This window comes from Podarcis gaigeae, assembly GCF_964106915.1.
Source record: "Podarcis gaigeae genome assembly, chromosome: 11".
Classification (NCBI taxonomy): domain Eukaryota; kingdom Metazoa; phylum Chordata; class Lepidosauria; order Squamata; family Lacertidae; genus Podarcis; species Podarcis gaigeae.
Window position 1 is genome coordinate 64,473,306 of NC_139687.1, and position 24,016 is coordinate 64,497,321.

At 50.8% G+C, this 24,016-nt stretch overlaps 1 protein-coding gene across 2 annotated transcripts in view; it reads left to right on the forward strand.

Annotated features, from left to right (window-relative positions):
* Positions 1–12,699: 12,699 nt before the first annotated feature.
* RUSC2 (RUN and SH3 domain containing 2) overlaps positions 12,700–24,016 on the forward strand; it is a 54,238-nt gene continuing 42,921 nt past the window's right edge. Inside the window, exon 1 of one of the 2 annotated variants that reach the window (XM_083702557.1) lies at positions 12,700–12,932. The gene's annotated coding sequence lies outside the window, so the exon portion shown is untranslated. The remainder of the gene's footprint in view (positions 12,933–24,016) is intronic. The other variant, XM_083702555.1, reaches the window with a different exon arrangement.

The following is a 24,016-nucleotide window of genomic DNA, read 5'->3' on the forward strand; positions in this document are numbered from 1 at the left end:
GGGCAGTAGGGGGCTCTTTGGGGGGGACCCCAGGAGACTCAGGAAAGGGAGCTTTTCCTGCTGGCCAGACCCACAGGGCTTTTGGGGCTTGGTCTCTTCATTCCAAGATGGGCTGAGCCAGCCAGGTTGCAGCATTTGGACTGGGGGGGGGGGGTGTTCCATTCCAATGGGGCTGGGGGGGGATGAGAATGAGTGGGGGTGCTTCATTACACCGCCAACCCTCAGCCACCTTTCCCCTTTGGATCGTTCAGAGGGGGGAGAGAGAGAAAATGTGGGGAGGGCTTGCAAGCTTTCCCAAACGACCCAGAGGCAGCGCCGCCCAATGGTCACAGCAGCATTCCGCCTCCAGTCTGCTCCTCTTCTTTTGACGCAGTCCAGCCTGGTCAATGTGCCAATCCAGACCCTCCACCAGCTTAGGGAAATTGGGGGGGGGGAGTGGTGAAGGGTGTCTGGATTTTTCCCTAATCCAAAGAGAAGACCCCACTGCAACTCCTGGCCCTCTGCACGTGCTCAGAGGCCCTTTGGCCCTTCTCGCCCTGGCATATGCCCCTCCCAGCTGATCCCCAAGCAAAATAAAGCTGAATTTTGTCTGTGGCTACAGACAGCGGAAGTGAGCTTTGTTCAATGGAAGGACCTCTCACTGACATCACAGGTAAGTCAGAATAAATAAGATATAAGACGATGGTCAGTGCCTGGTCCGATAACTCCGTATTGTATTCAATCACTAATTGCAGGCTGAATTTACTTTTCCACGGAGCTTCCAGCTGCCTGACCTGCAAGGAGGCTCTTTGGCAACTCTTTCGTTTTGCCAGGCAAAAAACAGTAAAAAGAGGAGAAACCACCAACATGGTAGTCAGAAATGGAGGAAATCATGTGTTCTGGAATTATTATGAGTTGTATCCAACTACGTCCTACTCAGAGAAGGAAGGAATTGTCACGGGGGAGCTGACGGCAAACACCCTCTGGGAAGAGCAGAAGGAAAGAAGGCCCGCCACTCAGATCCATGAAATAGACTCCCTCCTCATGAGCTGGGGCTCAGAATGTGTGGGGCCCCCCGACTATTTTCAAGGTCTCAGACCCCTCCCTCTGCCCACGGCGAGGCACCAGGCACATTCCTTGGGGTTTCCTGTTCTGTTCTGTGGAGTAATCTTGTTCTAGGGCTGGATCTACACACGGGGGGGGGGGGGAATGCTATAAATAAGTCAGAAATGAAATCATTATTTTAAAAAAGCCCTATGTACAGTGGCGTAGCATGGGGGGTGCAGGGGGGCTGGCCGCACCGGGCGCAACATCTGGGGGTTAGGGGGCGCAAATCCACAGGTTAGGGGGTGCAAATACACGGGTTAGGGGGCGCAAATTACTTGCCTTGCCCTGGGTGCTGACAACCCACGCTACGCCACTGCCTATGTAAAAATGCTCTCTGGCCCCATCTGGCATTGCATGTTTACAACGCATTCAAATTGCTGAGGTTTTTTTGACTAATGTAGCTGAGTCCTGAGGGTGGGAGGGGGGTCTGGCAGACTGTCCACTATCTGCTGGTGCTGCTTCTATTCACCCTGATTCCTGTCCTTGCTCAGGCCCTCCGACTCCCAGCTGCCAGCATTTCCCAGCTCTCCTCCTCCTCCTCGTCTTCTGGGGTGTGTCCTGCTCCCCCCCCCCCATGAACCTGGGTCCAGGCTGCCCTCTTCTGCCCTCTCCCTGGGAGCCTCTTGGCCAGACTCTGTCCACTGCTGCTCCTCACCTAGCCAATCTCTGATAGGAATCAAGGAATGGCTAACAAGCCATGTCTACTAACTTCAGTGGGTCTACTCTGCGTAGGACTAGCACTGAGCACAACCCTATGTCTCCCTCAGTCCTCCACAGTGTCAGGCAGACAGAAAGTGCACGTTTCCATCAAAAGAGCCACAAAAAAGGCATGGGGGAGTCAAGATGGGAGGGAGACGCCGTTCAGTTTAGTCTGTTTCAGTTCTGAGCCGTGAGTTTCTGCTTCTTCCTATTCTTCATCAAATGCATCCTGGACTTTTGAAAACGGAAGGTTTGCCCAGATCAAAACAAATGCCTCTACCCTTTCATATGCCATAATCTTAACACTTTTTTTCCATTTCTGGGAAAGAAAAACAAAGGTTTTGCAGAGGGGGGGAAACAGGGATACGGCCCCTTATTCAACCCCCCTGTCCCCGAGGCCCTTACATCTCTAATCTGGTTCTCACCTTCCTGGCCCCAAAATGGATGTGGCCCAGTTTGCCCCCTGCAGAGTCCCACAGAGACATCGCCCACATTACTGCCCCCATGCCAGCTGCCACTTGCTGCATGATGGGCCTTTGTTGTCGGGGTCCGGATGGGGTGGAGTTTGGCCCCCGTCTTCTCTCTTGGCTGCTCTTTGCAGCATCCCAGGCTGACCAGAGGAAAGGGAGGGAACTGCTGCGTGTGATGCTGGGTGGAGGTCATGGGAGAACTCAGTTTCTGGAGCCCAGAGTTCAAGGAGGACGTTGGTGAATTGGAAAAGGCTCCCCAGAGACAGACAAAGAGGCAGGAAGCGATCAAATCCTGTAATAAGAGGCTGAAGAACTGGATATATTTAGCTGAGAGAAAAGGTTATTTTCAGGCCAAGCAAATAGGCTGCTGACTGTTTTGCAAAACATTCTTGGAACAGGGCTATGGCTGTTCTCTTCCTCTTCAGAAACCATTATTGATCAAGGTTAGTTCAATAATCAATGGTTTTGAACTGTGGCTGTGTCAAAAGGGGACAGCACAGGTAATTGGCAATTGCTGAGGGTCTTGTTGGAGCAAGTGGGATGTGCTGGAATAGAGATCGTAATTTTATTGCTTCCCATATTGCTTTCATCTTGCATTTTATTGTATCATGATTTGAATTCCTAGAACTGAAATTGTGTCACAAGAAATAAAAGAAGCAATAAAAACCATTATAAATCAGTTAGGATATTCATACAATTTTATATATTGTAATTTATTGCATTTCAATCTGAATTCCATGCAATATATAAGAAATTAAAGGAGCAATTAAAAACAAATGTGAATATGATGGATGTGCCGTCTTCAACCGCAGATCCACAGGCCGTAAAGAGCTGATCGACCGTGAAACGGACTTCAGCATAAAAGAAGGGAATGCCAACCTCCTGTGAGGTTTTTAAGCAGAGCTTGGGTGGCCACCAGTCTGGGATGCTTGAGCTGAGATTCCTGCATTGCAGGGGTGGACTAGATGACTCGTGGGGTCCCTTCCAACTCTAGGATTCTGGGATTCTCCTCCCACAGGGAGTTCCCAGGAGCCAGTTCATGGGCCACAAACTAAGGAACCCTTTAGCCCTCTTGCCATGCTCTGGAATTAGTTGGTGCATCACTTACTTAATGAGAGAGTTTGACTTCTTGTGTGTCTTTATGCAAAATTAACACCAGGGTGACGGCAGCCCCCTCCTCCTCTTTGGTTGGGGGGGGGGGTGTCAGCAGCTCATTCTTGGCCTAAAATAGCCTTCCTGTCTGGTTCATCTGAAGTCTGGCAGCTCTGCCTGGAGGGTGGGTGGGTTTTAAGAGCCCCCACTTCCAACTGCACCCCCTTGCGCCCCCCCCCCCCGTCCTCTTCCCCTGGATTCTGGACATAACTGGTGCCTGGGAGTTTGGGTGGCGCTCCTTCTGTGCTGCTATGATACTTGATTCTGATTCTGTGACGTGAGCCTGTTATTCTCCTGGGCATTGTAGCAGGAACCCCCCCACCCCAATCATTCTGTTTGTATAAACTTCACACTCACACACCACATACGCCACATTTCTGTTATAAATTCATAGAAAATCAACCATACATTGGATTTGCACTGTTCCATTTTTATTTTACTCCCAATGACAAGAACTAACAAAGGGGGGTGACTTAGTCAGCCATAATCCCTTCACTGTCTCAGCACATACACTGGAGCCCTGCCCATGCCAACCCTGATGATCCCAGACAGAAGACAATCAAGATCACAAAGAACCTGCATATGGGAGTGGATTCAAACGAAGGACACTGATCAGATCTTCCCTCAGGGGGCAGGAAACTGCAAAATCCCCTTTGTCTCCTAGAAATTCCTGGAAGGGGAGGGGGGAAGGAGGAACCAGCCAGGTGACAAGACACTCAAGTTACCACCAACTCCTCCCTCAGCCCCTCCTTTCTGTAATGTATGCCTCCCTCAACCCCTCCTTTCTGGGGGTGGGCTAGACCTAGAGGAGGGGAATTTCAAAAGTTTTTATAAGACCTTGCACACTATTCTTCTGGGTCTTTCCTCTCTCCTGCACGTGAGGGGAATACCCTGTTGCAACAGTTCAATAAAGGCCAAGCCTACAGGCTGCTGTTTTGCTCCAAGTTATCCTGGTTGGTGTCTTTGTTTTGTCCAAGGGAGCCCTCGGATTTTTCCTGTAACAGCATGAGGCAGACTCACCACCAACATGCCTGTTTTTATGTCTTGCCTCTGGCCGCTGCAGCTGTTCCTGAGCATCTCACTTTAAGAACATGCAACTTTTTAATTAGCCGGTCAGCTTCATTGCTGCTGCTTTTTCCGCAAGGCCAGAAGCTGATCCAACAGACACTCTTCTTAAAATAGGTTTGTTGGTAACCAACTTTGCATTCTCTCTAGCTGTGAATTGGCTGCTATTATTAGCTTTGGATAGTCTCTGTTGATCTTTTGGCACCCCAAATTATGCGTGGGATGAACAGTTTTAGATAAGCAGCAGACTCTTTAGGATTTAAAAATTCATTTCAATGATGCTGGACGCTGCTGCCTCGAGCTATAAAGAGGCAGGGTGAAAATGTTTTGAACTGTTAACAGAGAAATCTAAGGGCTCCCTTGGACAAAAAACAAATTTTCCCAGTGAGCCAGTACAGAGATACATTTATCAGTGAATTCTTACATTTGGTCTTGTGCAGCAAAGGGTAACCTGAGAGTAAGCCTGTTCCCCTACTACGAATAGTCGGTCTGATAAATGTCACAAAAAGCTACTTAACCCAGGACAGGACAGTCTTAAAAACTGGGGCAGGGGCAAAGGGTGGCCTAGCCAAGCACTCCATTCAAAGGAGGCCTTCAGGCATCTGCCAGCCAACCTCCCACTTTCATAGACCTGCAGATTTGGAAGGGATCCCCAGGATCATCTAGGCCAACCCCCGGCAAGCCTTTCTCCGCCTGGAAGAGGAGGGTGCCTGGGGGTGCAGAAGCCAAGGGGACGGCAGGAGGGAGGACAATGCACTTTGCTTCCTCCCTGGGAGGGTGGGCAGCAACAGAGGCTCTGCCGTGCCATGAGGGCCTGGAAGCAGAGCATTCTTGACATGCTCAGGGAAAAGGCACAACTCCCTGGTGTTATAGGAATTCTAATGTCATATATATATATATATATATATATATATGCTTTCGTAGATTTTCACGGGTACAGGAATGCAGGTTTTGGTGTCCTCGGGTGTCTTCCCGTGTAAAAGTTGGGGTGTCTAGGCGACGTTTCGACGAGGTCTCAAACTGACACCAGATCCAGAGGCACACAGAACGCCAACACCAATCAACCACACCAGACCCAAACCCAGACCCTCTCCACAGATGAATTACTGACACCATCCAGTAGCCAGTCCATGGTGGCACCTCCGGATGCTGCACCCCCCTGCAATCCCTACACAGATCTGGCTGACACAAGCCACAAAACCACAGCTCGCCCCTATACACGAAGCCAAGCCAAAGCACAACTAAGTGCAATACAGCCATCTTCTCAGGAAAACTCTTCACAAAGTTCAAGAGGTCAAGACACAAAGACTTTAGCAACTAATCCACACCTAATGACCCACCTAAGTGGTACTCAGGATATCACTCAAGAAATCACTCAAGGTATCTCTCAAGTAATTAAGGAACAAAAGAAGAAAAGGCACACTAGCCTGGGAACTTCCTCTCTGCCCAGAACATTGGAGGCTAGACACCACACCCCCTCTACAGTATTTATAGGAACTCAAACATTGAGATCCCGCTCTGTTCCAGTAACAAGAAGCCGAAAGCACCAGCCTGAAGATGACGAGTGAGACCTCGTCGAAACGTCGCCTAGACACCCCAACTTTTACACGGGAAGACACCCGAGGACACCAAAACCTGCATATATATATATATATATATATATATATATATATATATATATAATATTTACAAGGCAAAGACATACATAAGTATATAAACTATGGGTCCAAAATAATAATAATAATAATAATAATAATAATAATAATAATAATAATAATAATAATTTTTTATTTATACCCCGCCCTCCCCAGCCAAGGCCGGGCCCAGAGCGGCTTACAAGCAATAATAAAAACAAGATGAATGATTACAACTTAAAAACAAAAATAAAATACAACATTAAAATAATGGAACATTAAAATATTAAAATGTAGTCTCATCGCAGGAGGAGAAGGAAAAGAAAGGGGGGAAAAAGAGAGGGAGGGAATCAAATTGGCTCCAAGCCAAAGGCCAGGCGGAACAACTCTGTCTTACAGGCCCTGCGGAAAGAAATCAGATCCTGCAGGGCCCTGGTCTCATGAGTTGAAAAGGCCCTGGCTCTGGTTGAAGCCAATCTAACTTCCTTAGGGCCCGGGACCACTAGGGTGTTGTTATTTATGGACCTTGAGGCTCTCCGTGGGGCATACCAGAAGAGGCGGTCCCGGAGGTACGAGGGTCCTAGGCCGTGAAGGGCTTTAAAGGTCAAAAGCAGCACCTTAAATCTGACCCTGTACTCCACCGGGAGCCAGTGCAGCTTGAAAAGCACTGGGTGAATATGCTCCCATGGCAGAGACCCCGTGAGGAGCCTCGCTGCAGCATTCTGCACCCGCTGGAGTTTCTGGGACAGCTTCAAGGGCAGCCCCGCATAGAGCGAATTACAGTAGTCAAGCCTGGAGATGACCGTCGCATGGATCACTGTGGCCAGGTCGGGGCGGGAAAGGTAAGGGACCAACTGCTTGATGCGGCGAAGGTGGAAAAATGTCGCCTTGGCTGTTGCTGTAACTTGCGCCTCCATGGAAAGGGAGGCATCAAGGATTACACCCAAACTCTTAACAGAAGGCAATGGCACTAATTGGGCCCCCGCAAGAGAAGGGAGTTGGTCCCTCATCCCCATGCCATCCCGACCTAGCCATAGGACCTCTGTCTTTGAAGGATTTAGTTTCAATCGGCTCCCACGAAACCATCCAGCCACAGCTTCCAAGCATCTGGTCAGTGTGTTTGGGGCTGAGTCAGTGTGGCCATCCATCAGCAGATAGAGCTGAGTGTCATCAGCATTGTTAAGTTGTGGGTTGACATAACAGACGGCACAGCGATTTCTCCAAGTAGCTCTTTATCTTGTAAGCTGGAATAGAACTGACTGCAAACAGCTCAGCCGGCCTGCTTTTATAGGCAGCCGGCTGTCAACATTGTAGCAACAACAGGCCAGAGTTTCCCGCCTAAAATAACTGACGCGGACCTGAGTGAAAACTATCTACAGACCTGAGTGAAAACTACATACAGTATCCCCCTGCTGGCCCAGGGTGAAACTTCACTACATAACAAGCATATTGGTGACAGCCCAGCCCATAGCTCCGGATAATCTGGGCAAGGGGGCGCATAAAGATGTTAAAAAGCATCGGGGAGAGAATTGCGCCCTGCGGCACTCCACACACCAAGGAGTGGCGCGACGACATTTCCCTCCCTAATGCCACCCTCTGTCCCCGACCAGAGATAAAAGAGCACAACCAGTTACGGGCTATGCCCTGTATCCCCACGTCTGCAAGGCGGTGGTCCAGAAGATCATGATCGACCATGTCAAAGGCTGCTGACAAATCTAAAAGGATCAGCAGTCCTGACCCGCCTCGATCCAGTTGTCTATGGAGATCATCTGTTAGGGCAGCCAGAGCTGCCTCCGTCCCAAAACCAGGACGGAAACCTGACTGAAATGGATCTAATGCCGATGTTTCCTCCAGAAACCTACCAAGCTGTTCAGCAACCGCTCTCTCAATTACCTTACCCAGGTATGGAAGATTTGAAACTGGGCGGTAATTGGATAGGTCTAAGGCAGGGGTCTGCAACCTTTAAGACAAAAAGAGCCACTTGGACCCATTTCCGAAGAAGAAAAAAAACTGGGAGCCGCAAAACCATTGTGACATTTAAAACAAATATATCTCCAGAGCCGCGATCTGACAGCGGGTGGGAAGGTGACGTCGGGACAGTGCGTGACTAACGCACGCACCGCCCCCATGCGACATCACAGCCAGTACAGCGCCCATCACAGTGGGGAGTGTCAGGGCGCACAATGCGCCTCCTCCCCTCGCTAGTATCCGCCCCGGAGCCGCGGCAAAGGTGTAAAAGAGCCACATGCGGCTCCGGAGCCGCGGGTTGCAGACCCCTGGTCTAAGGGATCTAATGAAGTTTTCTTTAAGAGTGGACACACCACTGCTTCCTTCAATTCCCCTGGGAATGTCCCCGTGTCAAGGGACAAAATGATAATTTCAACCAGGGGGGGTCCGCACAACATCTGGACACTCCCTAATCAGCCAAGACGGGCACGGATCAAGGAGGCAGGTGGTGGGCCTACCAACTTGGAGGAATCTATCCACATCAGTAGGGAGTATCCGATCAAAATGGTCCAACACTGGACCTGAAGTCAGTCGAGGGGCCTCCAGTTCAGTCACTGTATCTAAATTGGCAGGGAGGTCACGGCGGAGCAACAGGACTTTCTCCGCAAAAAAACTCGCGAATGCCTCACAGCTGTGGGTCGAATTTGTGCTTAAATTTGGTTGTCCTCCTAAGGACGTTATTGACCTAATTATTTTAAAAAGTTGTGCCGGGTGAGAGCTAGCGGATGCAATGGAAGCTGCAAAGTAAGATTTCTTAGCAGCTTTCATAGCCATCTCATAGGCTTTCATAAGCGTCCTATAAGATGTTCTTGAGGCTCCGTCACGAGTCCGTCGCCATACTCGCTCTAGCCGTCTGAGATCCCGCTTCATTTTCCGGAGCTCCTCAGTAAACCAAGGGGCCCGGTTTTGACGGGGTCGCAGAGGGCGCCTAGGCGCGATCTCATCAATGGCTGCCAAGAGCCGGTTATTCCAGTCCTCAACAAGGTCATCTAATGAGTCGCCAGGAGGAGCAGGGTTCCGCAAGGCTTGTCGGAATCTATCAGGATCCATCAGTTTTCGCGGACGAGCCCAAATAGGTTCGCAACCCAAGCCGGGGAGGAGCGGGAAGTCTATCTTGGTTTTCAGAGCGTAGTGATCAGACCATGGCACTTCCACAGCAGGGAGCATGATCACATCTATGCCAGCCCCAAAGATCAGATCCAGCGTGTGCCCTGCTTGATGAGTGGGGCCCAAAACAACCTGGGAGAGCCCTAGTGTTGCCATGGAAGCCACTAGGTCCAGAGCCTGTGAGGAGGGAGCGGCATCGGCATGGACGTTGAAGGTTTGGGAACTCCAAGGCTCAGCCCGCCACCACCTCCAGCAGGTCTGACAGGGTGGCTGCAGGTGTGCTGGGTGGTCGGTACACCAGCCAGACAGCCAAGCTCTCCTTGGTGCCCCACACGAGACCAACACATTCAATGCCGGAGATCACCGGTGATAGTACAGGAGAGCAATCCTGAAGCCATTTTGACTCTCCCCAATTGACCTCAAATGTTTCTCTGCAAGGAGGAAGGAAATGGGAAAAACCTCCCCATTGTCTCTTTGCTCACAGATCCTGTCTTGAGGGCGTATCTGTGTGTGAATAGGGTGAGCCTGTGACCTGGATTCAGGAACTGAGTATTTACCATCACAAAAGACTGGCCAGGATGCCCAGGTAAAAGCAATCAGTGACCATTATCAGGTAATCTTGGCAGACAGGTTTTCTGCTGTAGACCGCCCCTTCAGTGATGTATGTATGTATGTATGTTGGGCTACAGGGGAGGCAATTTTCAAATGTCTATAGAAGAGCTTCCACACCAATGTTATGGGTTCCTCTGCTCTCTCCCTCCATGGGGTGAGCGGGGGACCCTGCGGCAACAGATCAATAAAGATCAGGCTTCCTAGCTGCCTTGCTCCTCAATATTCTCTGCTTGGCCTCTGTTATTTTCTCCTACCAATAGTGAACCCGCATAAGTACTCTGTACGGGCTCTTGGGTACCCCATAAGGGAAAGGGAGCAGTATTTTTCTGGTAACACTGGGCTGGCTGCCCTGCCTGCGGAAGCAGTTCTGCTTGATGAGCCGGGACAACACTTGGCACAAGCTGACTGGGGCTTGCAGGCCAGGCTTGTGGTTCTGTGGTCGCCATGACAACCATGGTGTGGCCCAGTTCCATCCCAGCAAGAGGAAGGAAGCATTTGCTCTCCCGGCACATTTCAGCCAACAAGAGGCTTTTTGTCTTTTCCGGCCAAAAGGCTGCCCAGGAGCCTCTTCTCCAGACTCTCTGGCTCATAAGAGCATAAAAGAGCCTGCAGGATCCGACCAATGGCCCATGTGGTCCAGCCTCCTGCTCTTGCAGCGGTCAACCAAATGCCCCGATGGGAAACCTGCAAGCAGAATTCGAACGCAAGATCCCTCTCTCTTCCTACAGTTTCCAGCAAGTGGGATTGAGAAGCAGGACTGTCTCCAACTGCAGAAGAGCCATCCTGGCTAGGAGCCAAAAAGGGCTGGTACCACTTTGTTTTATGGCAAATATTTGGATGGCTTTAATAGATTTTGGGTGGTTTTTATTTTTATCTGTAAGTTGCCTTGAGTCCTGTCAGGGGGGAAAGGTGGAGTATAAATCAAAATATAATAGTAATAATGCCATACTAAATAAAGGCCAGCCGAACCTCAGGGCAGAGTGGGGGGAAACCATCATCTCTGGACAAGTTTGTTGCCAAATGACGAGCACCACACAGCCACAGGTGGGGGGTGGGTGGGTGAGGTGTGGGGCAGCATGTGATCATTTAGCATGTTTTTGGGTAGGGTTTTTGGTTAGCTGAAGGCCAGATAAAAGAAAGCAGCCCTTCTTCGCAAAGAGTTCACCTGTGGAACTCCCTCCCACTGGAGGCAGAAATGGACACCAACCCAGAAAGCTTTAAATGAAGATGGGGCAAATTCATGGAGAAGAGGGCTAACAGTGGCTAATAGTCAAGATGGTGGTGCTCTGGTTTCACCACCAGGCTTCTGAATCCCAGAGTGGATCTATACAAAGGGGGGGGGGGGTAGCTATAAATAAGTCAGAAATTAAATCATTATACCAAAAGGAAAAAAAACCACTATGGGAAATAGAATTGATTATTTTTTTTGCTCTCTAGCTCCATCTGTCTTTGCATGTTTATAACGCATTCAAAACATTGTTTTTGGACTAATATCCCTAAGTCCAACTCATGTGCTCAGATTCTGCTTGCTGGATTCCCGGTGAGGCATCTAGTCAGCCACTTTGAGAACAGGAGGCTGGACTGGGTGGGCTCTTCTCATGCAAAGCCCTGGTCGGTGCAGGAGGGAGCCAGGACAGGGCCAGATTGAGATTTGATGAGGCCCTCAGCTCCTGAAGGTCATGGGGCCCTTTCTATGTCCAGCTGTCCTTTGTCAACAACAAACAGCCGCTGCTTTTTTGTGTTGAATATATGCTATATGGTAATTTATGGACCTAATAGGTATCTCAAGCCATTTGCACATCACAAAATATGTATTTTATCAAAGTAATTGTCAAACTGAAATACAATTAAGAAGAAGTATATTAATAGTGAGGGACGCAGGTGGCGCTGTGGGTTAAACCACAGAGCCTAGGACTTTCCGATCAGAAGGTTGGTGGTTCGAATACCTGCGATGGGATGAGCTCCCATTGCTCGGTCCCAGCTCCTGCCAACCTAGCAGTTTGAAAGCACGTCAGAGTGCAAGTACCTCTCCGGTGGGAAGGTAAACGGCGTTTCCATGCGCTGCTCTGGTTCGCCAGAAGCGACTTAGTCCTGCTGGCCACATGACCCGGAAGCTGTATGCCGGCTCCCTTGGTCAATAAAGCGAGATGAGCGCGCAACCCCAGAGTCGGTCACGACTGGACCTAATGGTCAGGGGTCCCTTTACCTTTATATTAATAGTGAAATAATTATTAAGCTCTAACTTTAAATGATTTTTTTATTCATAAAAAAACTTAATGCAAACACATTGGCATTTGGCAATAACAAAAGTTCCTTTAGAAACACAGTTTACAAAGACTCATAATCTCGTCTCTAGAAACTTGCTATAACATGAAATAATAATTGGTATAAATGTATGATGCAAACTGCTAATAATTGTAAATAGCTTTATTAATATGAAATTAAGTGTTATAACCTGTGCAATGCAACTGTAGTTAATAAAATGCATTTTTATATAATATCAGTATCACCATAGTAATCCACACTGTCCACATAATTTTTTTTGTCCCCCCCCTAGAGTGGGGCCCTAAGGTATAGCTTGTTTAGCTTATGCGTAAATCCGGCACTGGGCCAGGAGAAGGAAGGGCTTCACTGACACTGCCATCCTGATGCCATCGGAAGGAAGGGCTGCAGGTGGCCACGGTTTTGAGCGCCGCGCAAATCCCTCGTTTCTGGCCTCTTGCTTCATTTCGTGGGGCGACTGTGAGCTCCGGGATATGCTACGAGCGAGGGGGAAATTCTCTCTCTCTCTCCACCGCGTGCCTAATTTTAGGAGACCCAGCCGCGTCTGAAGCGCAGCCGGGCCGTCGGCTGTCTGCGCGCTCCGAAGCTGCGCGCCGCCTGCAGCCGCCGGGGAGTGTCTTGTTTTGATGCTCCCGATGCGCCTCCTCGAGGCTGCCGTCATATTTCGGGCATAGCATGCATTGCTGGCATTCCAGGGCGCAGCGCTGCGCTCGCCGCGCCCGCCCGGGACAGCCTTCGGAGGCTGGAGGGAGCTCTGCTCGGGGCTGCGCACTGGGGCCGAATCGCGGAGGGTCTCCGGGCAGGAGGCTGACGCCGGGTGAGTGCCGGGGGGCGGGGATCCTGGGGTCCTGAGCCCGGGGGGGGGGACGGGGGAGGCGGCCCTTGCCTGGCTCAGCTGCTGCCCATGTGCGCCGAGCGTTGACTAAGAAGCGCAGCAAAAGGGAAGCGTCACGCAGGTGGAGGCGCGCACCTTCCCACAGGATCGCGATTGGCTGAGCCTTTGCCAGGGATATTTCTGGCAAGGGCCCTTTACGGATCTGTAGGTAGGGGGGAGGGCGCGGCCATGTTTCTCTTCTACCCGCCCCCAATTAAGAAAGGAGGCTACATGTGTTGTGCACACAGCCTTCCAATAATTAAATGGTTTATAAATCTTTAAAAGTCAGCAGAATGGCGGAGGCCGTAGCGTTTCAGGGAGGGCAGGTAGGTGGGAGCAGTTTGTCTGTCTGTCTGTCTATCTATCTCCCATTTTTTTCTCCAAAGAGCTCATGGTGGTGTACATGGTTCTCTTCCTTCCTTCCTTCCTTCCTTCCTTCCTTCCTTCCTTCCTTCCTTCCTTCCTTCCTTCCTCTCTCTCTCCTTATTTAATCCCCACAAAAACCCTAGAATCATAGTCGGAAGGGTCTCCCAAAGGTCCTCTAGTCCACCCCCTGCAGTGCAGGAATATCAAGTAAAGCTGGGATGTCCAACAGGATGTCCAAATTGCGAGATACGCCCCCCCCAAGAAAGCTCAATAACTTTGGGTTCCTAAAAAAAGCTCAGCAACTTTTTGTCAATCCTATGGGTAGATCACTGGCAGTTTTTTTTATAGTGGGAGTAGATCACAGTCTCTTGGGAGATGGACATCTAAAGCATCCCTGGCAGGTAGCCATCCAAGCTCTGCTTAAAGACCTCCAGGGAAGGAGGGTCCACAACTTCCCAAGGGAGTCTATTCCGCTGCAAAGTGGTTGAGCTGAGAGGTGGTGACTTGCCAAGGTCACCCAGTGAGCTTCATAGCTGAGTGGGGTTTTGAACCCCAGTCTCTCCCAGGTCCAAGTCCGACACTTAACACTGATCAGTGCACAAGCCTCCTATGGCAAAGGAGATCCACGCCAGGCTTGCGCCACCCAGTAATCCTGGTAGCCGGTGCGTCCAAAGGAAGGTTTGCCGTTTTCACAGGTGCTGAATATTGCTGCCTGAGCCCTGGGGAAACCTGTTAGGCCAACAGTGGGATGAGGTTGTGTCACCCGAAGAGAAGTGTGGGCGATGAGCAATAAGCACATGCACATTTGTTACCAAACAAACTTTCATGTGTGATGGATTTATCAGCAGCTATGGAGCCTCTGTGTTCGGGGGCAGTCTACCTGAAGCCAGGAGCAGACTGGTAGATTTCTGAGTTTTTGGAATCCGGCAAGGAAGGGCCTCAGCTCAGTGGATGGACCTCCTCTTGGCAGGCAGAAGCTCCCAGGTTCCATCTCCAGCATCCTGAGGCAGCCCCTGGACAAGGTTTTGGACTGTGGTCTAAACAGTTTCTCCATGTGACTCAGCAGAGCCAGTTCTAGGGAGTTGGCAGGAGGAAGTGACTCAGGCCAGAGCTGGGATTGACTCAGGATGGTTTGTCCTAAGAAGGGCTTAGCCCTGGAGCAGAAGAGGTCGGTACTGAGAGTGTGTTTCTGAGCAGGTGCAGAGTGCCATTTCCTCACCAGTCTTCTGGCATGCAAGCCAGACCAGGTCTGCATGGGAAAGTCAAGGTGTGGGGTGAGTAGACCCCAGGGCTGGATTGAGGTTTGATGAGGCCCTCAGCTCCTGAAGGTAATGGGACCCTTTGTATGTCTAGCTGTCCTTTGTCAACAACAAATTGTCACTGTTTTTTGTGTTGAATAGAGTGGACACTCCGGATACAAATTTAATTTGTTCCAGGGGTCCGTGCGCACCCTGAAAATTTCATAAGAAGAGGTGCTGCTTCTGCACACATGAGTGGCATGATAGAGCGCTTCTGCGCATGTGCGCACAGCGAAACCCGGAAGTATACACTTCCGGGTTTGCCATGTTCGCAACCTGAAAGTTATGTTACCTGAAGGTAACATAAGCCGAAGGTCCACTGTATATGCTATATGCTAATTTATGGATGTAATGGGTATCTAACCATTTGCACATAACAAAATATGTATTTTATCAAAGTAATTGTTGAACTGAAATACAATTAAGAAGTATATTAATACTGAAATAATAATTAAGCTCTAACTGTATGTAGGTTTTATTTTATTTGTTTTTTATCTTATATTTTGGAAATGTACATCCAGGTTTTTTTCCTTCAAAAATTTTTGGGGGCCCCCAAGAGAGTGGGGCCTAAGCTAGAGCTTGTGTAGCTTATAAGTAAATCCGGCACTGGTAAAGCCAGAGGGACAGGCCAGAGGCCATGTGCAGCTGCACATTACCTCTTGCCCACAACTGGATTCCAGTGGCCAGAAAGGAGATTCCGACTAAATTTCAGGAATAACTTTTGGGCAGGTGAGAGCTGTGGATTCCTTCGGGAGGTGGTGGACTCCCCTTCACTGGAGGTTGCAGCAGAGCTGTAGCTGAGATTCCTGCACTGCAGGGGGTTGGACTAGAGTGCCTCTGGGGTTCCCTTCCAACTCTACAGTTCTAGGATTCTATGAAACGTCTTCCAGTTTTTGTCAGAGAGATGCAGATGGCCCTTCTGGCTGGCTGATCTTTGCATGGCTCCTGCTAGTCCGGCGGGTCCAGCCAGCCAGGATCACATGTGGCTGCACGTGGCTGAGAGAGGAGAGACTGACTGGCTGCCAGGCCTGGGAAGGCGGCCTGCTTTCACACTGGCCCAGTTCCTCCCCTGTGCTTCTTCTGCCTGAGCTGCTCAGCTGAGTCAGAGCTTTGCAGATGTGCATCAGCTGGAGCTGGGTGGAGAGCTAGAGGCGGAAAAATGGGATGCCATGGCAACATCTTGCTCCCCACTCGCCCCCTCCAGTGGCAAAGCCATGGAAACGAGGCTCCCGTCTTTATCCACCAGCTTCTGGCTGCTTCTACAGAGGTTGGTTTGCCTTTTGGAAACTACATAACCCAGTATGCAACGGGGCTCACGTATGAGCAGGGAGCGTTGTTTTGATTCCTCCAAAGCACTGCATGCTGGGCAATGTAGTTTCATCCAGCCAGGGCACCCTCCCCATCTCAAGGATGCTGCTCACCCCAAGGAAGGGAGGCTCCCAGGCTGAGTAGGCCCAGCACTTAACTGGAGGACGGAGGGAAAGAGCAAAGAGAATGAACTGAGGCAGGGAACATTTGTCAGCCCAAAGGCTGCAATTCCCCCCTGGGCACCTTGGTGGTCAAGGGCAGAGGCAGAACTGGTTGTGATATTTTTCTATCTATCGTCTATCTCTCCCATAAAATTTATACATAGCTTGATTGTAACAAACAAACAAACCCCCAAAACAAACCCAAAGCCGAATGCAAAAAAATAACACAAGAAAATGAAGGGAAACGTACAACAGTGTTTTAAAACATACAGTACAAAGCCTGCAATACAAATCACTCGAGGAAACTGCAGAGGAGAGCCAGCATGAGGTCCGGGCGCCACATTCAGTCCTTGGGATGCCTGAGATTCATCACCAGTCCTAAACTAGACCCTCCGCCTAACCGCTTCCCCCCAAATCTTCATTACTGTTTGATCCTGACCAGAACAGGAAAGGCGAAACAAGCTGGTCATTGTCTGAGCCAATTTGGAAAGGAGGCGAACTGGCAGGGCAGCGTGGGGTCAGGTGAGGTCAGGAAACAAGAACTCCCAAAGCTCTGCATATAATGACGCCTTGTTCAGGGCCTGCTCCCTCTGGAGTCCCGTTCACCCAAATTGTGGGTGAGTCAAGCCTTCCTCCCCTTGTTTTACTTTGGGATGTTTAATGGGCCAGAAAAAGTGGTCCTTATAGGCAGAGCTGTTCCAGTTCCTTGGCTGCGCATAACAGGCTATTCTGAGAGGCAGAAGAGCTGCAAACCCACCATGATCTCTCAGTCCCTCCCAGGCATACCAGCTGCCAGCCCCCCTATCTTCCGGCAACAGACACTCGCCACACCCCACAAGGCTCCTTTCCTCTTGGACTTCGCCTTCCGCTCACCCTTTCTCAGCCTGCCTTGCAGACACCCACCCCCTTTAGCTTGAAGGGGGTGTAATAAACAAGAGCCCTTCTAGAGTCCTTTGCAGGTTCTCCATCGGTCGGAGAAAAGAACAGAGGCCAACCAGAGAATATGGAGAAGCAAAGCAGCTCGTGAGCCTGATCTTTAGTGATCTGTTGCAACAGGGTGCTCCCCCAAAACGCAGGAAAGGAGGAGGGCCCAGAACAAAGGTGTGCGCACCCTTATATAGACATTTTAAATTCCCTGCCCTGTCCAAGACCACCCCCAGAAACATCATACCTACATCACAGAAAGGGCGGTCTACAGCAGAAATCTGAGCGTGTTGTTTGCCAGAAATCTGAGTGCGTTGTTTACCTCCTGTCTGGCAGGTGACCTGTTAATGCTCACTTGATTGGATACCCTGGGGCGCCTGGCCACTCTTTTGTAATGATAAATACTTAGTTCCTGAGCCAGGTCACAGGCTCACCCTATTCATACACAGACACACCCTTAAGACAGGCTTTGTGAAGGAAAAGACAATGGGGAGGCTTTTCCATTTTCCTTGATCTTGCAGAGAAAACATTTGGTCAGTTTGAGAGTCAAAATGGTTTCTGGGCTGTTTTCCTGAGCTGCTTCAGACATGTGGTTTATATATTTATGTACATGTTTGCTTGGTACATTTAGGAACATTTATTATATATATAAGACCTTAACTTTTTTTTCCAGGGGGCAGGGTGGTGTGAGAACTTTCTGGCAGTAAGAGATGCTCACAGCAGAATGGGCTCCCTTGGAAGGTGGTGGAGTCCCCTTGCTTGGAGGCTTTTAAGGAGAGGTCAGGTGACTGTTTGCCCGAGAAAGCTTTAGTTGGTATTTCTGCACTGCAGAGGGTTGGACTAGAGGACCCTCGGGGTCCCTTCCAACACTACCATTCTAAGATTCCAGGAGTGGTGGGCCAGGACCCAGAAGACACCAGAATTCAAACCCCATAGTAAGCCATAAAGCTCCCTTGGAGGCCACTCACATTGCCTCTCAGCCTAACCTACCTCACAGGGTTGTTGCGGGGATTAAAGAAGGAAGGGGAGAAAACCATATATGCCACCCCAAGCTCCTTGGAGAATAAGGTGAGGTATGACTGTGCCCCTGAAGGACCAGGTGCGCAGCCTGGGAGTCATTTTGGAATCACAGCTGCTCATGGAGGCGCAGGTCAATTCTGTATCCAGGGCAGTCGTCTCCCAGCTCCATCTGGTACGCAGGATGAGACCCTCCCTGCCCGCAAACTGTCTCTCCAGAGTGGTGCATGATCTGGTTATCTCCCTCTTCAATTACTGCAATGCGCTCTATGTGGGGCTACCTTTGAAGGTGACCCGGAAACTACAACTAATCCAGAATGCGGCAGCTAGACTGGGGACTAGGAGTGGCAGCTGAGACCATATAACATCGGTCTTGAAAGACCTACACTGGCTCCCAGTACGTTTTCAAGCACAATTCAAAGTGTTGGTGCTGACCTTTAAAGACCTAAATTGCCTCGGCCCAGTATACCTGAAGGAGCATCTCCACCCCCATCGTTCTGTCCAGACACTGGGATCCAGCTCCAAGGGCCTTCTGCCGATTCCCTCACTGTGAGAAGTGAGGTTACAGGGAACCAGGCAGAGGGCCTTTTCAGTGGTGGCGCCCGCCCTGTGGAACGCCCTCCCACCAGATGCTAAAGAAATAAACAACTATCTGACTTTTAGAAGACATCTGAAGGAAGCCCTGTTTAGGGAAGCTTTTAACATTTGATGAATCATTGTATTTTAATATTCTGCTGGAAGCCGGTTAGCAAATGGAAAGGCCTTGGGTAAGAACAAAGCAGCCTGGCTGGTGTGATGGAAACCTGGCAGGGTGATTTGGGGGGGGGGGGAGAGAGAGATGTGCAGGGTTTCCTTGGAATATCTGTGCACCTTGAGAAGCAGCAGGAGCAGGGGCCTGGGACCTCTCCAGTTGCATCTGCCTGGCCAATGGCAAGTCCAGCAGTCAGCGGATTTGGGGTGTCTCTCTACCCAGTGCTGAGTACCTGAGAGAGGACAGGGATTCTGTTAAGGTGCCTTCCGCCCTTCTCCCAAAGGGATTCCCTCCCTCAGCTCCCCAATACTTGTGGTCTGGAGGGGGTTCAGTCCTCGGGAGCCTTCAGGGGACCCATGAACCTGTCTCAGAAAATGTTTCCATCCAACACATGCTGTGGGACATGCTTTGGCCCTGGACTTTAGGGGGCTTGATTATTACTGTTACTAGTTTAAATGTGTTTTCAATGAAAGATTTCCCATAAGTAACAAAAGCACATTCTGTATCTCTGTTTTCAAATCATAGAGTCCTTCATATAGGTCAGTTACTGTCTGTTTGAGACTTTTTTGTTATAGGCAATGTGGGAGCAAAACTAGAAAGGGAGGAAAGAGAAAAAGAGAAAAAGAAAGAAGGAAAAGAAAAAAGGGGGTGATCTGTGATTTCTCCAGATTGTTTTTGATTTGGGGGGGGGCTGTTTAAATGGCTGCTGTGATTTCTGTTGTTCCTACTTTTTATGGCACAAGTGTTTTATTGCAATATTACATATGCCTTTAGCGGATTTTATCAGACATGATATGACAGCTTGCACCAATACTTTATCTTGAGAAGCAGCTAACATATTTATTAAATAACAATTAAGTTAGACAATACCTTGGTCGAATAATAAACACAATAGCAATGAATAGAAGCTCTTAGGAAATTGTTTTATGAGGGGGTTAAACCATGTTAATGATTCTTTGTGGACAAGAAGCAACACTTTGGAACAGAGGAATTTGTTGAGGAATTTCAGCGGAAAGGAATCCCGCCTGTTTGAAAGGGTTCAGGAGGTGAAGGCCTCATCTCAGCCCCTGGGTCAAGAGTGTGTGCCTTCCTGGAAGAGTTGCAGTGTGAGGAGGAAAGGGAGATATTTCACCTTGGATAACTTGGAGCTCCCACCTCTTGGATGCACCGTTATGGAAAAGAAGAGTGTGATGCTTTGGGCTTTGCAACGGGAGTTTGTTCCAGTCAAGCTCTGGCGCAGGCAGGCCTTCTCTTCTCCCTTGGCGCCTCCAGGAATCAGGTGGAGCCACTTGCAGGTGGGCAAAAGATAGATGGAGGCGCCCAGGCAAAGGGCTGGAAGCCAGAGCCTGGAGCCAAGATGAGTCTGTGCACACCAGCCGTGCCTCTCTCTTGGGCCATGGAGATCTCTGGCTTGGTGGCCACACAGCACTGGGGAGAATGGCCCGGCCCTCGCTCAGCCAGGCAAATTGTCTTGCCAAAGGTGGTGCTTTGCCAGCCGGCGGATTCAGCCCAAGCCTGCAGAGCAGATCTGCCCTGGCCCTTTCCCCTGGGATCGTGACCCGAGCCGCGTCTGTGCCAGGCCCCTCCTTGGAGCTTTTCTTTGCACGGACACTGGGCCTTTTCATTCAGCAGCCCAGGCTTTGCTCCCTTGGTGGCCAGCAGAGGCTCTGCAGACTGCAAAGGGGAGGCAGCCAAGAGAAGAGGAAAGCTGGCTGCAGAACCATGCATAGCACCTGCCAGGATCTGGCCCCTGGCTCAATGGCCCTCCCTTGGTTATATCTGGTCTGCTCCTCTGAACCAAGCAGAACACGCCCCCCACTCACCCCCAAGGGGCTTCTGTGGGTCAGGCAGGTGGCATCTGGAGGCTCTTGGGAGGCCAGGACTGAGGGCTCCCTCAGGGGCTGCTACCTGCAAGCAGGAGGGCAGGAGTGATGGGTGGCACCTGGAAAGCAGGTGCTGCCTTCTGTCACTTATACCCTAGAGGACATTCTTAGTGTGTGCGGGCATTTATATTTGAATCAAGGAGAGACGCCCATCTCTGGGGCATTCCTGGTCAGTTTTCCTCTTTCCCAGCAGCTGCCTCTGTCTCCTTTGCGTTTTCTGCGTTGCTCTTCCTCTGAGGAGACGGCATCTTCAAGGCCCTGGAAGGTTTCACAAACAACATGCCACGCGAGGAGAGAGAATTGGTGCCTGCTGCTTCTGCTGCCTGCTTGATATCAACTGTCTGGTAGGCAGACTGAAAAACTAGGTAAGGATCTCGGCTGGTCCGCAGGTTGCAAAGCCCCCATGTGTAAAAGAGGATCTCTCTGTGTCAGGAGGAGCTGTTTTCTCACGGTCATTTACTCAGGAGGAGCTACTAGTCATCTCCATTCTTGGAGTCTGCTTGCCTCTGAATGCCTGCTGGTGCAAGAGGGCAGAGGACTCTTGGTTTGCTCCTGTTCCGCCTGCAGGATTCCCAGGACGGGCACCTGGTTGGCCGTGGCCAGATCAAGATGCCAGACTGAATGGGCATCTTGGGCTTCATCCACCTGCTGCTGCAGAGCTCTGCTCACCTCCTTACTGTGTTGTTGATATTTTGTGAGGTTTCGGTGCTTTGTGGCTCGTTTCCTTGGCGACAACTCCCCTGGATCATAGAATTCATTACAAGAATCTTAGGACTCAGCCAGGACTTGTTGCGCACGTGAGCAAACTTTTGCATGTCGTTTGTGCGGCCTTGATAGTGTTTGGCATCTCCGACACGGGAGGTGGCTCGCTCTTCTTCCCATCGGAAGAGAGAGCCTATGCGGTTGGCAGAAAATGCAGGCGGGCAGAGGAGCCCTGTGCCCAAATCCTGCTTGTGGCCTTCTCTTTGTGGAATCTGGTTGCCCACTCTGAGGCAAGGGTGAAGGGCCATTGGCCTGATCTGCACATTTCAGTGTCATGGACCCAGATTCCCAAGATCCACTCCCAGCTTTTCATCCCCTGAACCTCAGCACATCATGCTCCGGAAGGCTGTGTGCCATGATCAGTGATGGCTGCTCCATTAGGCACTGGCCTGGCACCCTTAGCTAGCCCTTCCTCGCAGCCAGCCAGCGAGGGCCCACCAGCTACTACCAAAATGATTAAGGTTTTAAATGACAATTTTAGGTTATATTTTAGTGATCAAGATTTAATATATATTTCTAACTGCCGCTATATCTGTATATCTGTATATCTGGCGTGCTCTGGTCCATGGGGTCACAAAGAGTCGTACACGACTAAACGACTAAACAACAACAACAACAATATCTGTATTGACTCTGTTATACCCAATTGCAATTTAATGTATTCCTGTTGTGTTTTATGATTTTCCTGATATTGTAAGTGAGCCCAAACTGGTCTGTGACCGTGATAATAAATCCACAGGGGCAGCAGATTTGAATGTAGATATTGACTCCCCCCGGTTCCCGATATAGATTTTCACTCACCCCTGAGACATCGCATAGTCATGCTCATTCATTTCAATGGGCCTACTCTGAGTCAAACTTATTTGAATGCCACCCTCTGGCTGCTCCCCCTGCTCTTGGCCTCCTTCCACCCTCCCAATGGGCACCAGCTAGCACAGGCCCCCACCCCCCTCTCAAAAGTTCCGGTTTGCTCTCCCTCCTGGCAGCTCAGTTGTTTCAGTCTTCCCTGCACGGTTTTGGCTGCCCCCTGGAAACTTCCCCTGATGGCCCCTTCCAGCCCATCCCCTGTGCTTTTGTGGGGGATTCAAAACTGCTGGGGGGGGGGGTTGGTCCTGCTCTGCAGTGTATAGGGAAGCTGTCATGTTTTTATACGTGTTGGAAGCCCTCCAGAGTGGCTGAGGCAACCCAGTCAGATGGGTGATAATAATAAAATAATTGTTTTTATTATTATCTTCCTCCCACCCCACCCCCCAGTGAATGCAGGACTCTGCTGCGCCAGGGCATAAATAGGGCGTGCCACACCAGGCTATTTTCATTCCCTGGATGCAACAGACATTCACATGTGAGGGAGTGTTAAAAATAACCCCTTGGAGATCTGTTGCCACCCCTCCCCTCCCCAGGCCACCTCTGCCCACAGAGAGAGCTTCCTGGGGCTCTTGCTCCTGAGGCCGACCCCTCCTGGCGCTCACCCCCATGTGCCCACTTACACATTTACCCCCACCCCTCCCAGAATTTGAGGAAGAGGCTGCTGGGGGGGGGCCCTGTGGGGTGTGGATCAGGCCACCTCTGGGGCTGCTTGAGAGGCCTCTGGGTCTGTGTAGCGGGGGGGGGGAGCAGAGGGCCTTCTCGGTGGTGGCACCCGCCCTGTGGAACATCGTCCCATCTGATGTCAAGGAAATAAACAACTATCTGACTTTTAGAAGACATCTGGAGGCAGCCCTGTTTAGGGAAGTTGTTAATGATTGATGTTTTATCGTGTTTTTAATATTCTGTTGGGAGCTGCCCAGAGTGGCTGGGGAATATTGTTGTTGTTGTTGTTGTTATTGCAAGCAAATGGCCCTGCTTGGTCCTTTCCAGCAGGGGGCCCCTCCTCTCGTGGTTCTTTATGCACCATCTATGAACATCAGGCTAGTCCTGCAGCTGGATCCCTGCATTGCAGGGGGGTTGGCCTGGATGACCCTTGGCGTCCCTTTCAGCTGGACAGTGTGTGATCCTTTGTGCTCAGATCCCTTAAGAGCATCTGGCTGAGCATGGTGAGGGCCTCATCCAGGCGGCTTTTCTTTGCTTCTCCTTCCCATGTGCCCCAATGCTGCTTGCTGGTTGCCCCCTGCGAGGTGCGGGTGCCAGACTAGGGGGGCCCTTGGCCTGACCCGACAGACGCTTCTTAGCTTCTGGGGGAACCACCAGCTCCAGGGGCAGTCGGTCCAGATGCCCGGGGATATTTGGCTTCTTTGACAGCAGGAGGCTGCTCTGGAGGGGCCTCATCCGAGGCACTTCTGACATCCTGATGGAAGCGACGCGCGACGGCTGGGGTGCGGTGGGGGCCCTCCTCCCAGCGCCCCCCCCAGGGGCCCCAAAGGGAATCCTCTCCCGCGCTGGCGGCCACATCTCGCTTTCCCAGGCGACGGCGCGCGCCCGGCAGGGCAGGCGGGGGGGGGGGGCGGGTGGCCGGCGATTCCTCGCCCGGACTGCGCACCCCCTCCCCGCTGCCCTCTTGCCGCCGCCCCGTCTGGTCCCGCGGGGCCTGCGCGGTGTCCCGCGCGCGAGGAGCGGAGCC